The sequence below is a fragment of the Benincasa hispida genome, chromosome 11 (assembly GCF_027475165.1).
Source record: "Benincasa hispida cultivar pf3 chromosome 11, pf3_genome.v1.1, whole genome shotgun sequence".
NCBI classification, from domain to species: Eukaryota; Viridiplantae; Streptophyta; class Magnoliopsida; order Cucurbitales; family Cucurbitaceae; genus Benincasa; species Benincasa hispida.
The window spans coordinates 8,168,074-8,185,885 of record NC_143488.1 but is presented as its reverse complement, the minus strand read 5'-3'; the positions used below and the strand labels follow the sequence as shown (position 1 = coordinate 8,185,885).

Sequence of the window (17,812 nt, the reverse complement as noted above, 5' to 3'; positions counted from 1 at the left end):
AATATACTCTTTCGTGTAATGTGGATAAAGTGTTTATTCATAAAGATGGAGTATAAATTTGTACACCTAAACTGGAAAATAACTTATATGTGCTAAGATTGTTAGCCTTAAGTTCCCTCCATAACATAGAGATGTTTAAAACTGTCGTAACTCAATCTAAATATCAACGCATTTCTCCAAAAGAAAATGTTAAACTTTGGCACCTTTGATTAGGGTACATCAATCTCAAAAGGATTGAGAGATTGGTGAAGAATGGTCTTCTAAGCGAGTTAGAAGAAAATTCTTTACCAGTGTGTGAATCTTGCCTTGAGGATAAGATGACTAAAAGACCTTTTACTGAAAAAGGTTATCGAGCCAAAGAACCTCTAGAGGTAGTGCATTCTAACCTTTGTGGTCCTGTGAATGTGCGAGACAGGGGAAGCTATGAGTATTTTATCAGTTTTACTGATGATTACTCTAGGTATGGGTATATTTATCTGATGCAACAGAAGTCTGAATCCTTTGAAAAGTTCAAAGTGTTCAAGGCTGAAGTTGAGAATGCATTGGATAGACGGATTAAACTACTTTGATCAGATCGAGGTAGAGAGTTTTTGGATTTGGGATTCCAGGACTATTTGATAGAACATGGAATCATTTCCCAACTCTCAGTGTCGGGTACACCTCAGTAGAATGGTGTAGCAGAGAGGAGAAACGGAACCTTGTTGGGCATGGTTTGTTCAATGATGAGTTACGCTTCCTTACCGGACTCGTGTTGGGGTTTTGCAGTGGAGACTGCAGTATACATACTCAACTTTGTTCCTTCCAAGAGTGTTGTGAGATCACTTCTAGAGTAGTGGAACGGGCGTAAAGCTAGTTTATATCACTTCCGCATATGGGGTTGCCTAGCACATGTGCTTGAGGATAATCCCAAGAAATTGGAACCACGGTCGAGGTTGTGCCTCTTTATAGACTACCCTAAAGGTAAACGAGGGGGTTATTTTTATGATCCATCGAAAAATAGGGTGTTTGTTTCCACTAATGCTACTTTCCTGGAGGAGGATCATATTAGGGAGCACAATCCACGTAGTAAAGTCGTGTTACGTGAGCTTTCCAACGAAACTACTAAAACTTCAACAAGAGTTGTTGAAGGGCCTACTTCATCAACAATGGTTGTTGATGATAGTTCATTTGGCAGGTCGGTTCTACCTCAAGAGTTGAGGGAACCTCGATGCAGTAGGAGGGTTACGAACCCACCCATTCGCTATCTGGATTTCACTAAAATCCTGGCTATGGTAGCCGATGGCGACGTTGAGGATCCGTTGTCTTAGCAGAAGGCAATAGAGGATGTTGACCGGGATGAATGGGTCAAAGCCATAGATCTCGAGATGAAGTCGATGTACTTCAACTCAGTGTGGATCTTATAAAATAGCCTGATGGGGTAAGACCTATAGGTTATAAATGGATCTACAAGAAGAAACGGGGTACCGATGGGAAGGTGCAAACTTTCAAGGCTCGACTTGTGGCAAAGGGTTAAAGTCGATCCGCATCCTCCTGTCCATTGTTGCTTTCTCGCTTGTTGCCATGTTAAAGTCGCTTGTTGTCTACTATGAGTAGACTTTCTCGCTTGTTGCCATGTTAAAGTCGATCTGCATCCTCCTGTCCATTGTTGCTTATGATGATTATGAGATCTGGTAAATGTACGTCAAGACGACCTTTCTGTATGGAAATCTTGAGGAAATCATTTATATGGTGCACCCTGAGGGATTCATTGCCCAAGGTCAATAGCAAAAAGTTTGCAAACTGAATCAGTCCATTTATGGGTTGAAACAGGCATCTCGATCTTGGAATATTTGGTTTGATACTGCGATCAAATCATACGGCTTTGACAAAATGTTGAGAAGCCTTGTGTCTACAAAAAGATCTTCAACGGTTCAGTAGTTTTCATAGTGTTTATATAGACAATATCCTACTCATTGGGAATGATGTAGGTCTACTGACTGCAATTAAGATCTGGCTAGCGACCCGATTTCGAATGAAATATTTGTGAGAGGCTCAATTTGTTTTGGGTATACAGATCTTTCGAAATTGTAAGAATAAAGTGCTAGCGCTATCTCAAGCATCGTACATTGACAAGATGTTGCTCAAATACTCGGTGCATGACTCCAAAAGGGGCCTACTGCCGTTCAGACATGGAGTCACTTTGTCTAAGGACATGTGTCCTACCTTCACTAAGATGCCTCAAGAGGTTGACAAGATGAGACGGGTCCCATATGCATCTGTCATTGGCAATTTGATGTATGCGATGGTCTGTACTAGGCCAGACAAGTGGGAGACCACAGTTAGGAACATCCTGAGGTATATTCGAAGAATGAGGGACTACATGCTCGTGTATGGGTCTAGGGATTTGATCCTTACTGGATACACAGATTCTGACTTTTAGACTGATAAGAACTCTTGGAAGTCCACTTCAGGGTCAGTTTTTACTCTTAACGGAGGAGTTGTAGTATGACAAAGCACTAAGTAGCGGTGCATTGTTGACTCCACTATGGAGGTCGAGTACGTAGTGGCTTGTGAAGCTGTTAAGGAGATCGTTTGGCTTAGGAAGTTCCTGAAAAAGCTAGAAGTTGTTCCAGATATGTCTAGGCCCATCACCCTCTATTGTGAAATATTGGTGCTATGGCGAATTCCAAGGAGCCCAAGAGTCACAGGCGCGACAAACACATAGAACAGAAGTATCATCAGATCCGAGAGATAATGCAATGAGGGGACGTGATCGTCACGAAGATCACTTTGAAGCACAACATTGTTGACCCATTTACGAAGGCTCTCACAGCTACAATGTTTGAGGATCACCTTCAGAGTATGGGTCTACGGGACCGCCTGCTGCTAGACTATGGCAAGTGGGAGATTTTTATGTATTGGGCCTTAGTGCCTTAATTTATTGTTTTGTACTAGTTTTATGTACACCCCACTTGCTTTAGGACAAATGGGAGATTGTTGGGGATAATACCCTAAACTCTCGTGTCTTGTAGTTTGTAAACACAATTTTGTACGAACACTTGTGATGTATAATGTATGATATTTTCTTCACTACTTGTCTGTGAATATTGGATATTCTACTTGCTTTACCACAAACCAATAAACTAAAATCCCTGGTTGTCTTTATGTAACTTAAGCATGTATGTGGTGACATACAAGTGATCATGTCTTAAGTGATAACCAAAATGTTCTATAGTATATGGATATAGGAGGGAAACCTTATCCTGGTAACGCTATAGATGTGGCCCGCTTTGTAGAATAGTTATAAGTGTTGTGATTTGCTACATATGGTCTGATCCTGACAATCATGTGGGGATGTACGAGTGAGGGGTCCTATTCAAAGTGTTTGTATAAGACCTAACCATGAAATGTTAACATCTCGTTATATAACATCGTTTATGACAGAGACTTCACTTCACTAGGATGACCATAGGTAACATGACCTCAATCCTGAGTGAGTTGGGAACTTCTGCCTTTGAAGGCGGTCCTTTGATTTGCATGGGTATGAGTGATTAGAACGCCGACTCAAACCCACCACTTTGGGGATTTGTCTGTACTTACAAGCATATGTGAAGGGTTATCGTACTGTTGATTGGTTATATCCAATGGACATAGAAATATATCTGTGGTAAGAAGAGTTCAGTTGTTGGTCTTTAGTAGAATGCTTGGTAGTTAACAGATGGTGGATCTCGTGGCTAAAGAGTTTAGTCAGCTATTCATGTATAGTTAGAGCTTCGAGCCATAGGTCCATAAGGTCTCCTTCGTAGCTCAATGGATTCAAGTTGAGAATCAGCTTTTTGGGTCAGTTTGAAATGTTCAAATTGACAAGAAGAATTTCGATTATATATGATATAATTGAACTGGTTAATTATATATAATATGATTGACTTTATATATGAGATACATTAATTGGAAGAAAATGGATATAAATATGATTTATATCTAATGGAAGAGAAAACACTATGGTTTATATGTGATATTAAACTATAGATTAATGAATATCATATGATTATATTTATTATTTTATTTTGACAATTATAGGATAATTGAACGTCATTTTCTCCGTAATCGTGCGTTAGTGGGAAGTTTTAATAAGTTTTCATAACTAAAGAATAAAATGAAAATTTTTTCATTTTGTAAGGGATCACGGAATTCGCTCAAGTAAAATGTGTTGCCTATCATTTAATAAAAACAGAGACTATACGATAGCTTAAATATACTTCACGATCGCATACACACACGCACCATCTTCTAAACGATCGCCTACGTTTTACTAAATGATCATATAGCACCCAAGCTTTACTAAATGATCCTATAGACGATTGTTGCCTATTTCCTACATGATCGTGTATTTCACCTAAACGATCAAGTATATTGTCTATACGATAGACTAAGACTTTTCCCACTTGCTTGATCGTTGTATACGATCTTCATGCCTTCTTCCCTCTACCAAATCCCAATAGAGCCCACTCTTTGGATTCTCACACCTAGAATACCGAGGGTCCCAAGTGGTGGTGTCATCCCCATCCTTCTGTACGTGTGAAGGCCATTTGTGGACGATCGGTGGTGTTGTTGAACAATTGGCTTGACGTTCTGCGAGAGCAAGAGAAACCGATTACCTTGGAGAAAGCGAGATTTTGCTGTGAAGAAAGGTTCTTCGACTAATAAGTTTTCTTGTTCTCTCATTATTTAATCTTAAAGTATGCCGACAATTTATAGTATGATGCATATCTGTATGTTTGAATGTAAATGTGGTAATTCTGCCACAATGTCTTTGGAAAGATCCACTTCCACTAGGAGGTACTCTTGTATAAGAGTTCCTTCAAAATCAAGTTCTATTTAACTCGGGAACTACATAAACATCATTCAGAATGATAAACTTCTTCTGTAAAGTCAACTGGAGTCCTCCCACTGCTACAGCTGAGACGATGTGTCCGGTGCCTACTCGCATCGTCATCTTTCTAGCCTCAAGCTGCTACAAGGATCTAATCCCCTGAAAAGAAGAACAAACATGATTAGTGGCCCTAGAGTCAATAATCCAAGTAGAATCATCATTCTTCACTAAACAGGTTTCCAAAACTAGTAAATCATATTTACCTTGTTTTGCCTTGGCCTTAGCCTTCTTCTTCTCCTTTATCCAACGTGGACAATTTCACTTCCAATGCCCATCTTGGTTGCAATGGAAACACTTTTCCTTGAAAAACTGGCACCTTCCCCGTTGGGTGACAAATTGTGGGTTAGTAGGTGTCTTCCCCTTCCCCTTATCACCCTTCTTCCTCTTCCACTTGGAAGTGTTAGAAGTACAAGATGCAGACTTTGTTCCTGAGCTCGAACCTTTATAAATATTTTTTTGATGACGAGGCAACATTTACCTCACCAACCTTCTTCTCCTTCTTTTCAGCAAGGATTGGAATGTCTGTAACTCGTTAAGGAGAGTTGTAAGGGTATAGTTCACTTTGTTTAGTATAGCGTTACTAATAAGCAAGTGGGAGAGTTTAGAGTCTAACATATAAACCGATGCTTAATCATTTATTAAAGGCACACAATCGTATAGGTAATCAGGTCTGATTGTTTAGACGATCGTTTAGTGAATCTCGCTCAGGCACACGATCGCTTAGTAAAAGCTACACGATCGTTTAGGAAACTGCGCGTGTACACGATCATTTAGGAAACACTTGAGCTGTCGTGTAGGCTCTCGTTAGCTAAACGATAGGCAGTGTGCAACTTGTGAAGCGATTATCTGATTCCATTTCCAAAATGAAAATCATTTTTATTTTATCCTTCAGTTATGAAAAACTGAATGAATCCTCCCACTTTCACACATAGTTATGGAGAAAACCACCAACAATTATCTCATAATTGTTTTAATTATAAATAAATATAATAACTAACTTATCATATTATATTTATAACTTATAGTTTTAATATCATAACATATGCAACATTAAACGATTGTTCTTTTCTCATTTAGTTGATATAAATCATATTTATCATTTCCCTCCAATTCATGTATCTCATACATCATTTCAACTATATCATATATAATTGAACCAATTTAGTCATATCATATACAATCAAACTCCCTCTTGTCAATTTGAACACTTCAAACTAACCCAAAAACTTATTCTCAACTTGAATCCATTGAGCTACTAAGGGGACCTTATGGATCTATAGCTCGAAGCTCCAATGATACGTGAATAGCTGACTAAACTCTTTAGCCACGAGGTTCACCATCTGTTAACTGGCGGGCACTCCACTAAAGACCGGCAACTGCACTCTTCTCACACAGATATATTTCTGTGTCCATCGGATATAACCAGTCAATAGTATGATAACCCTTCACAGATGCTCATAAGTACAACTGGGACAGTTTACCGTTTTGCCCCTGTAGTTACATCTAACTTCTTAAGTATCACTGATCCCTCAAATGAACAATACATCGTAGTCCTACTATGAGTGGACACCTCTTGGGCTATGAGAAGGTGTGTGGCGCCACATCGTTCAAGCTCCGAAATCAGCCTCTAAGGGAGCAATCTATCTCCACATACATGTACGATGTGGCGCTGTAATGGGAAATATATATGTAGTGGGAAGAGTGTAGCTGCCGGTCTTTAGTGGAGTGTCCGACAGTTAACAGATGGTGGATATCGTGATCAAAGAGTTTAGTCAGTTATTCACGTACCGTTGGAGCTTCAAGCTACAGGTCTATAAGGTCCCCTTCGAAGCTCAATGGATTAAATTGAGAATTAGTTTTTGGGTTAGTTTGAAGTGTTCAAATTAACAAGAGGGAATTTGATTATATATGATATAATTAAATTGGTTTAATTATATGTGATATAATTGATTTGATGTATTAGATACATTGATTGGAGAAATTGATATAAATATGATTTATATTAAATAAAGGACAAAAGATCTATGATTTAAATATTACATATGATGTGATATTCAAACAATATGTTATAAATATAATATGATAAGTTAGTTATTATATTTATTTATAATAAAAACAATTATGTGATAATTATTTGTTGGTTATTTATTTTCTCCGTTAACTGTAAAAGTGGGAGGTTATTTTTAGTTTTAATAACTGAAGAATAAAATGAAAAATGTTTTCATTTTATGTACATCGATTCATTATTGATTTCTAATTGATCGCTCACGAGAGACTATACGATAGCCCTCACGAGAGACTAAACGATCGAGCGAGAGATTACTAGATGATCAAGTACTCACTGTCTATACGATAGACAAAACCATTCTCCAACTTACTTGATCGTGTAGCTCGATTGTGTACTTCTTCCTTCCCTCCACCAAATTCACACAGAGCCCACACCTCCTGGATTTTCACTTCGAGAATACCAAGGTTGCCAAGTAGTAGTGTCGAGAGGTTGTTGTTCGAGGATCAGACAGTTTGTGATTGTGACTAGAGCGAGAGATTATTGTACGATTGCTCACGAGAGCGAGAGATTTCCAGAAGAAGAGTTCTTCGAAGGTATGTCTCTCAATTCCTTTTGTTTTAGTAAGAAAGCATGTTGTAATTTTCTTGTTTGTGAATGCATTTATTCTTTCACAATGGGCTTGGAAAGATCTTATTTCCGCTCACTGGTTCTCTTGAATAAGAGTTCCTTCAATTGGTATCAGAGTCAGGTTGTTATGATATTCCAAATCCATTGATGTATTGAATTGTATTTACATTCTTGGTGGGTAGCATGTCTACATTATGTTTAAGTGTTAAATGTATTTGTGGATGTGGATTAATGGAGTTTCTGGGATGATTGCCTCTGGTTATTTTTGTTTTTACATTTCAAAGTTAATTGCAAGGGCCCCTGTGTTTTTGGACATATTAATTTGCTATCGAGTCTGTAATTCAAAGAGTATGAATCTGTAAGAGTCGCTCGTGATGAAGCTTCAAGGCATGGAGATGCAGTTTACTTCAAGGAAGAAGAAGACCAAGAGTCGGTCAGATCATTTAGCCCAGGCTAAACGATCGTTTAGATTTGGATAAATGATCGAGTAGAAAAGTTCTAACTCGATCGTGTAGCATTTACTAAATGATTGTATGGCTAATGCTAAATTAATGAGTAAAGTGTTTACTTAATCGGTTTGCGTTGGCTACTTGATCGTGTAAACGATGAGGGTAAATGATCGTTGAGTATGGGATACTCATTGCATGGTACGCGCACGCACTAAACGATCGTGTAGGCCAGCATGCTTCATCGCATAGTCACTGGCTACATGATCACTAGATAAATGTTACACGGTTCTTGCTCTTCGATCGTCTAGATGATCATGCTTCATCGCATAGTTGTCATCTACACGATCGTTTAAGGTTGCGTTTAAACTTGGTGTGCTGCACGATCGAGTGGCCTTCATGCTTCATCGTATAGTCAAAGGTACTCGAACGTTGCTACACGATCGTGGTTACTCGACCAACTTTACTAGACGATCACAAGAAAAAGCTACACGATCATGGAATGAGGCTTTGCCTAGGCGATTTAAGACCCGATTCGCCTGTTTGAACAGGTTTACTCGATGGTTTAATGTAATAGATAGATTTATTTCCAATTTTTTAGGCTAATCATCCCAGTCCATTAATATTTATTTCAAATTTTTTAGGCTATTCATCCCAGTCCATTAATTTTGGTGAATGTACATGAGATGTATGTTTAAATTATATGTCATATAGTTTTAAATCCCACCATAGGTTATGAATTTTGTCATGCATCATCTCTATATTATAAGAGTTATGATATAGTAGCTTACATGATTAAATTACTTCAAGAGCATACTCATGCATCATATAATATAAGAGTTATATTTATGCATGCATTAAGCATATTCATGCATCATCTTTATATTATAAATATTATAGTGTAAGGGTGTATGAAAGCATGTATGCTTAGTTCATTACTACTTTATATAAGAGTTATTTATAGTAATGAATGGACATTGCATGAAGCATGACACATAGGTTAAATTTATAAGAGTTATAAATACCTAGTCTAGCTTAGCAATGTGGATGATTTTGGTTGTTTCCTTTTATAAGAGTTATAATAAAAATTAGAACTAAAATCAATAAGAAAGACATGCATGCAAACTTAGACTTGAATTATGTTTTAAAAGAGTTGTAAAATTTGATGGAGATAGACCTAAGATCTTGGTTCTGATGAGATTAGAAACCTAAGTTTAATCTTTTAATCAGTTTAACAGGATTAAATCGACTAATAAAAGATTAAATATGTACCAAATCTATCCATAAGGGACCTTTTGTCTAAGGCGGGTTCTTTCTAGGCTGGGGTACTTAAGTTGACGGAAACATAACACCCTTACCTGGGAACCTACCTGAAAAGGTGAATTAGATAGACTTGTTGCATGCATATAAATTTAATGATATTCCGTTAAAGTGTTTAATGGGACTTGATTTGAACTTGTTTAATTATCAAAAACAAGAGTTGTTTTTTAGCAAATTAAACTCACACTTAGATAAAATCAGTAACCGGATTGTCTAAGTTAATGAATCCCTATGTAGAACATTCAGTGTGAGTCATGCCATGAACGCGAGATGACTAAAATACCTTTTACTGGAAAAGGTTATTGAGCCAAAGAGCCTCTAGAGGTAGTGCATTCAGATCTTTGTAGTCCGATGAATGTGCGAGCCAGGGAAGACTACGAGTATTTCATCACTTTTATTGATAATTACTCCTAGTATGGATATGTTTATTTGATGCAACGGAAGTCAAAATCCTTTGAAAAGTTGAGTTCAAGGCTTGGATAAATGGATTAAGACACTTCAATTAGATCGGGGTGGAGAGTTTTTGGATTCTGAGTTCTAGAACTATATAATAGAACATGGAATCGTTTCCCAACTTTCAGTGCCTGGTACACCTCAGCAGAATGGTGTATCGGAGAGGAGGAATAGAACCCTGTTGGACATGGTTTGTTCGATGATGAGATACGCTTCCTTATCGGACTTGTTTTGGGATTTTGCAGTGGAGACTGCAGCTTATATCCTCAGCTGTGTTCCTTCCAAGAGTGTTGCCAAAACAACTTTGGAGTTGTGGAACGGGCGTAAAGCTAGTTTGCGTCACTTTCGCATATGAGGTTGCCCAGCATATGTGCTTGAGGTTAATCCAAAGAAACCGAAACCACGTTTAAGGTTGTGCCTATTTGTAGGCTACCCCAAAGGTACACGAGGGGGTTACTTTTATGATCCTAAGGAAAACAAGGTGTTTGTGTCGACAAACGCTACCTTTCTTGAGGAGGATCATATGAGGGAGAACAGTCCACATAGTAAAATCGTGTTATGTGAACTTTCCAACGAAACTACTGAAGCTTCAACAAGAGTTGTTGAAGGGTCTGCTCCATCAACAAGAGTTGTTTATGGAAGTTCATCTGGCAAGTCAAATCCACCTCAAGAGTTGAGGGAACCTCAACGTAGTGGGAGGGTTGTGAACCCACCTATTTGCTATATGGGTTTCACTGAAATCCTAGCTATGGTAGTCGATGGCGAGGTTAAGGATCCATTATCTTATCAGAAGGCAATGGAGGATGTTAACCGGGATGAATGGATCAAAGCCATGGATCTGAGATGGAGTCTATGTACTTCAACTCAGTATAGGATCTTATAGATCAAAATGATGGGGTTAAACCTATAGGTTGTAAATGGATCTATAAGAGGAAACGGGATGCCAATGGGAAGGTGCAAACCTACAAGGCTAGACTTGTGGCAAAGGGTTATACCTAGGTAGAGGGAGTTGACTATGAGGAGACTTCTCATTTGTTGCCATGTTGAAGTCTATCCGCATCCTCTTGTCCATTGCTTCATATTATGATTATGAGATATGGCAAATGGATGTCAAGACTGTCTTTCTGAATGGTAATCTTGAGAAGACCATATATATGTTGCAGCCCGAGGGATTCATAGCCCAAGGTCAAGAACAAAAGGTTTGCAAACTGAATCGGTCCATTTATGAGCTAAAACAGGCATCTTGGTCTTGGAACATTAGGTTTAATACTGCAGTCAAATCTTATGGCTTTGACCAAAACGTTGATGAGTCTTGTGTCTACAAGAAAATCATCAACAATTCAGTAGTTTTCCTAGTGTTATATGTAGACGTTATCTTACTTATTGGGAATGATGTAGGTTTACTAACATCAGTTAAGAACTGGCCAGCGTCCCAATTCCAAATGAAAGATGTGGTAGAGGCTCAGTTTGTTCTTGGTATTCAGATCTTTTGGAATCGGAAGATCAAAGTGCTAGCGCTATCTTAGGCATTGTACATTGATAAGATGCTCGTAAGTACAGCTGGGCCAATTTACCGTTTTGCCCTTGTAGTTACACCTCACTCTTTTAGTACCACTGATCCCTCTAATGAACAATACAACATAGTCCAACTATGTTTGAACACCTCTCGAGCCATCAGAAGGTGTGTGGCGCCACATCATTCAAGCCTTGGAATCAATCCTTAAGGGAGCTATCTATCTACTTACCCCTATTTTGAGAAAGGAGTGAATTCCGTCTTGTGTAGCTGAGTTCTCAGCTCCCAAATCAGATGCATCCCCAAAGTGGTATGTTTGAGTTGGCGGCCTAGCCACTCGCACCCACGCAAATCAAAGAACCGTCCTCAATGGCTGGAGTTCCCAACTCACTCAGGATTGAGGTCATGTTACTTATGGTCATCCTAGTGAAGTGAAGTCTCTGTCATGAACGATGTTATATAACGAGATGTTAACACTTTGTGGTCAGGTCTTATACAAACTCTTTGTATAGGACGCCCTCGCTCGCATGTCCCCTACACGAATGATCAGGATCAGACCATCTTTGACAAGTCACAATACTTGTAACTATTCCACAAAGTGGGCCGCATCCGTAGCATTACCAGGATAAGGTTTCCTTCCTATATTACAGACCATTTTGGTTATCACATAAGACATGATCCACTTGTATGTCACCATATACATGCTTAAGTTACATAAAGACAACCAGGGATTTTAGTTTATTGGTTTGTGGTAAAGCAAATAAAACATCCAGATGAGTAAAATCAAGAAGTAAAGTAAATATCATATATTATACATCACAAGCATTCATACAAACTGTTTACAAACTACAGGACACAAGACTTTTGGGCATCAACCCCAACAAATACATCATGTAAAAACCCTGAAATAATTTATTAACATCTTTCTGAAACTCCACTACTCCACTGCCCGAACATGAGGGAGAGCCCTTTTGCTCAATCCCTACTAATCTTAGTTGAGAGAAATCCTTTTTTCTCGATCTCATCAATGTCGATAATATAGTCATACGTGCACATAGAGCTAGATTAGGTCTTGACCACCTTACCATACCTTCGGTGTCAAGGATCCCTAACATCATTGTAATCTGGGTATCTTACCATACCTTCGGTACCAACATTGGAGTAGGGTTTATACAAGGCACCAACATTTAAACATTTAAGAACATATACAAAATATGCATATTTGAAATAATCACACCTCATGGTTTCATATCAATGCATAGTGCTTTGTAAAACATGGAATATACTTGATTAACTTCATCATGCAATAAAATATGGCATAATATTACTGGAAAATACATGCTAAATCCTTAAATAACTTCATCATATAAAAACATGGATTATGAGATCAACATTCATTTTAAGGCATGTGTTGGAGACAATCATGATATAAAAACTTCATATGAAATGAATGTTGTGTTAGAAAACATTTATTAAAATTTTTCACTCACTGTCTTATCCAAGGGGTCGTACGCCTCTCTTATTTGCATTTGTCCTGAAAAGGCAAGGTCCCTTGGTCAGTATACTTAGCTCCCTTTTGAGCTTAGTGCATAACTTATCTTTACTGCATACTACTAGTCATTACATCCTAGCTAAGTTCAACACATTTAAACTATCCTTAACACATCAACTATCCTTGGCCATCTTACCTGATAACTTGGTGGATAATTAGAAATCTTTTCGCAAGATGCTTGGTTAAGCACTGAAAAACTTCTCAATCTATGCGATATAAATCCACTATGCGATGATTGCCTTCGTTGTGGGTTGGCTATGTTGTACGTGTTAACGCATAACATCACTGAGTCAGCTATTTGCTTGTTTTTCATATGCAGTTGTCTGCTTATTCATCCACAACATCATTCCAAATACAAGTTCCCAAATTTCCTAACTGTAATTCCTACATTTATTTAACTAAACTTCTTCCAAAGAAAATGCTCCTAAACATCTTAACTTTTGCCTACCTTAGAATTTGAGCATTATTTCCTCCAGAATCGATAAAAAATCCCTCAAATTCTCCTTTAGTTGGTCAAGAGTATAGGATTGTATCAACAACAACGGAAGCATAAGGATCATCTAAGCATTCAAATTCACTAATTTTGGCAAAATATAAAGCATGTTCTTGCAGAAAAACAAGTGAGTTTCAAGACATATCTCTTGTAGAACTTCTACAAAGCTCATTCTCTAACTGTTATCTTCTCCATATCTTGTTGAAGACCACCTCAAGATCTTCCCCACTATTCTCTTGGTGCTCTAGATTGAGTTGTGGGACTCAAAACAAGTTTGAATCAAGGGATGAAGGAGAAAAGCTCACTGCAACAACCTTGTTGAAGAACTCTTTCTTCAACCCGAATTTTCTCTAAAATTCTCTATTGATTGCATCCTCGTTTTTCACTCCAAAATTCAAACAAATTCTAATTAGAAAATTGTAACTAAATCCAAAATCAAGTTTTAGCAAAAAGTAATAATGTACCCATAACCATTATTTATTTGCAACAATATTTTAGTGAGTCAGACCGTGGGACAGTAGATACTCCTTCACTAAAACAAACAATTTTGACCAAACACTATCCCCGGAATAGCTCTTATTCCTATTGTTGTTTAGTTATCATTTTCGATCAAGATCTTTACTAACAACTTAGTAATTCTTGTAAGTGTGACCCACCATTTTCAGATCTTATAGAATGGTATGAACTTGCCTCCAAAATGGAAGACAATATCCAAGATGGAACTATAAAACCCTATTCATTTTACTGAAGTCTGGTTCTGAATTCTATTTTACAACCCTTCGTGTGGATAGTCGTCGCTAAACGATTAGCAAATGGCCGCTTAAGGCAAACCAGCAGGCGCAACATAGGAATCTCATGGTTCAGACTAATGGAGGAGACCATAGGATATATTGACACATATCCTTCACCCACTTACTATGAACTACTTCCTCCGTTTACCTTGATATTGACTCATACAAAACACTTTCCGTAGGGAGGTCACTTCCAGGGTGACACAAAGCATCATATGAATCTCATAGTGTAAACTATATAGAGATGTAGCAGTTGAAATCTATTTATCGTATAATAGACTTATATTTGAACAACTTCCTCTTATTCATTGAAATCTAGATTTAAGCTAAAAATTACTCTCAGCAGGGAGGTCACTCACAGGGTGACACGAAGTACTGCTTAAATCTGGATTGTGAACTCTTAGAGACGTGAGAGCTAAAAATAATGTATCGTATATGTTATTAATCTCCCACTGAAGTTTTCTAATAATTCTATCATATAGAAGATATTAAACTGCCACTAAAGTGTTCTATTTTGGCTAGATTTATACTTAGGCTCTTTTCGGCTAATAAAACAACCCTAAATCAATGTGGTTTATCCAAGTATAACTCTTATAATTGGATTTTAACCTACGATGTCTAGGTAATAAACTATTTTATTACCTCATATCACTCACGTATGCTCATAAAACCGGTTACCAACGCTCAATTATTCGGCCATAATCCCCAGGTAGGAGGTGTTTTGTAACCCGTCAACTTAAATACCCCAAGCCTTAGACAGGATTATATACTGGTTGAGTTATTCTATGTTTTATAAGTTTTAACAATTAAAACAGGTGATCAACCTATGTGAGCATGCAACCGTTGTTTATGAATTTTAAATGTCTAACCCAATTTTATAACAACTTATAAAACTTTAGACATGCTATTTATCCATAACTTACATGAGGCATTCAACATTTAATATAACATTTATATTAAATACAAGAAACCCTAACATGCATACTATATATTATAACAATTATAACATACTTTCAATGTATGTAACATGCTTCCTATGGTGAGATTTTAAATCTAAATGGCATACTATATGCACATACAAGATTATAACATACATCAAATGGATAAATAATTAAATACAGACTGATATGGTTTTAGTTTTGGCAAAAACAAGCAAATAGAATGTAACACACCGAATTTTCACTTTTTTTTATATATAATTTCAAATTTTGTTATTGGAGGGCATTTTTGGAATTTTGGATTTAAAGCATAAGTGCGGGAATTTAAGTGTTGATGTGAAAATTATTCAATTTTGAAATTCAATTTGAAAATTAATGGCAGGAATTAATTTTCTTTTAAAAAAGAAAGAAAATATATAGTATAAAGTGAATTAAGGAAATGATTTAAATGTCTTCCATTTTAGATATTGTCTTCCATTAAGTAAAAAATAATAATAACCAGGCTTCAAAGCTCAAAAGGGATGATTTAAATGATTTAAATGATTTAAAGAAAGAAAAATAATAATATTATTTCCTTTTTACTTATTATTATTATTATTTTTTAAATAAAAAGAAACTCATCCCTTTCAGTTATTATTATTATTATTATTATTTTAAAATAACAAGAAACCCATCCCTTCTCCCCACGCAAGAAACCCTTCTTCCCCAAACTTTTTCCTCCTGCCGCTGCTGCCACCCTCACTGCCCAGACCGACCTTGTCGCCGCCTCCCCCACTGTCCAGACCGACCTCGCCGCTGCCCACGTCTGCCAAACCTGAAGCCGCCAGTTTTCGTCTCGTCGTCGATCAGCCGCCGCAGCCGTAGCTCTAGACGACGTCACGTCGTCACGTCTGAAGGTCTCGGTCGATGGTCGGTCGTGTCGCACGCCACAGATCTGCCGAGCTATGCGCTGATCTTCCTTCACTGTTCACCGTATCGTTGCCGAGCCAGTCGCCTGTTAGTTTCGTCTGAGCCACTCTTCTCCAACAAGCCGACGCCGTTGGATCTCTTCAGCCCAGACCACTCACCACCCTCGGACGTCTTCGGCTCCTTCTCGTTGGATTTTGTTTTGATTTCGCCGGAATCCTTGATTTTGGGTAAGGTTTTGGTGATTTCTTGAATTTGTTTTTGTTACCTATTGGGTATGAGTTTAAATTATTTGTTTTATGATAATTTTGGAGGATGGTTTTGGGTATTTTATGAAGATTTTGGAGTCAAAGCTTGGAAGTGACAGTTGATCAAGTTTGCTTTGGGTTCTAGTTCACACTCTTTACTTTATCATCAATTGCTTGTTTGTAGAATAATGTATTTAGATTTAATTCTGAGGTAAGTAATCTTACTATTGGAATCGCTTTTGTGTTGATAAATCTATGATTTATGTTGAGGGGTGTAAGAATAGTTACAAGGATAATTTTGATTGTTTTGAGATTGAATGAAATCTTTGGAAAAGATATATGAGCATGTGATAATATGTCTGAAGCATGTTAATGTATGAGCATGATTTAGAATTTTATGAGATATATGAAAAGGATGATTGAGCATGACCCTAACTTATGAGTTAAGCGGCACTATTATTGGAATGTCTTAAAGTTAGGCAAAAGTTGAAACTTTTGTTGATGTAACGTGCATGAAAGTGATGTACTAGAGTGGGTCCATTAATAGTAGATTAATTACGTATGTTGAGGTTAATTAATATGACCTTGATCAGGAGATTTTAGAGGATTCATAATCATGTGAACGTTATATGTAATATGAAGTTAAATGCAATATATTTTCCTTTCCAGACTATGTGATTGCATGAAAGTGATGCATGTCCAAGGGCACTAGTACATGAAAGAGATGTACTAGAGCTGGTGTGTATGAAAGTGATACATACCTAGAGTGTACTAGTGTGTACTAAGAGGTGCACACTCAGTGGGTTATGTGTATACGAAAGAGGTGTATACATAACCATGTGTACGAAAGAGGTACATATCCCTACATTTATAGAGAGGATCTGGGGTGTACGAAAAAGGTACATACTCAGTGGGTTATGTGTATACGAAAGAGGTGTATACATAACCATGTGTACGAAAGAGGTACATATCCCTACATTTATAGAGAGATCTGGGGTGTACGAAAAAGGTACATACTCAGTGGGTTATGTGTATACGAAAGAGGCATATACTTAACCAGGTGTATGAAAGAGGTACACATTCAGTGGGTTATGTATATACAAAAGAGGTGTATACTTAACCAGGTGTACGAAAGAGGTACAAGAGGTACACATTCGGTGGGTTATGTGTATACGTAACCATGTGTATGAAAGAGGTACACATTAAGTGGGTTATGTGTACACGAAAGAGGTGTATACGTAACCATGTGTACGAAAGAGGCACACATTAAGTGGGTTATGTGTATACGAAAGAGGTATATACGTAACCATGTGTACGAAAGAGGTACACATTAAGTGAGTTATGTGTATACGAAAGAGGTGTATGCATAATCATGCGTACATAAGAGATTGTGTTTCCTTCAGGATTAACTATAGGTTGTGGGTCCTACGGGACTTACTAGAGGTAGTGGGCATATTTAGCTACAGTAGGATAGAAATCAGTTTTTCATGTATGTATGAGTCCCAGGAGGACTAGGACAGTTTATATGTTCCACCAGAGGTTGACATCTAGAGGACATAGATGCTTAACCTGACCCTAGTAGTGAGGTTACTTATTGAGTATTTT

The 17,812-nt window shown here is 37.5% G+C and overlaps 1 long non-coding RNA gene across 1 annotated transcript; it reads left to right on the top strand.

Annotated features, from left to right (window-relative positions):
- The first annotated feature begins 15,697 nt into the window (after window positions 1-15,697).
- Window positions 15,698-16,553, top strand: LOC120069018 (uncharacterized). Its single transcript, XR_016524664.1, has 2 exons — window positions 15,698-16,189; window positions 16,274-16,553. It is a non-coding gene; the product is annotated as an uncharacterized LOC120069018 (long non-coding RNA).
- The last annotated feature ends 1,259 nt before the right edge of the window (window positions 16,554-17,812 follow it).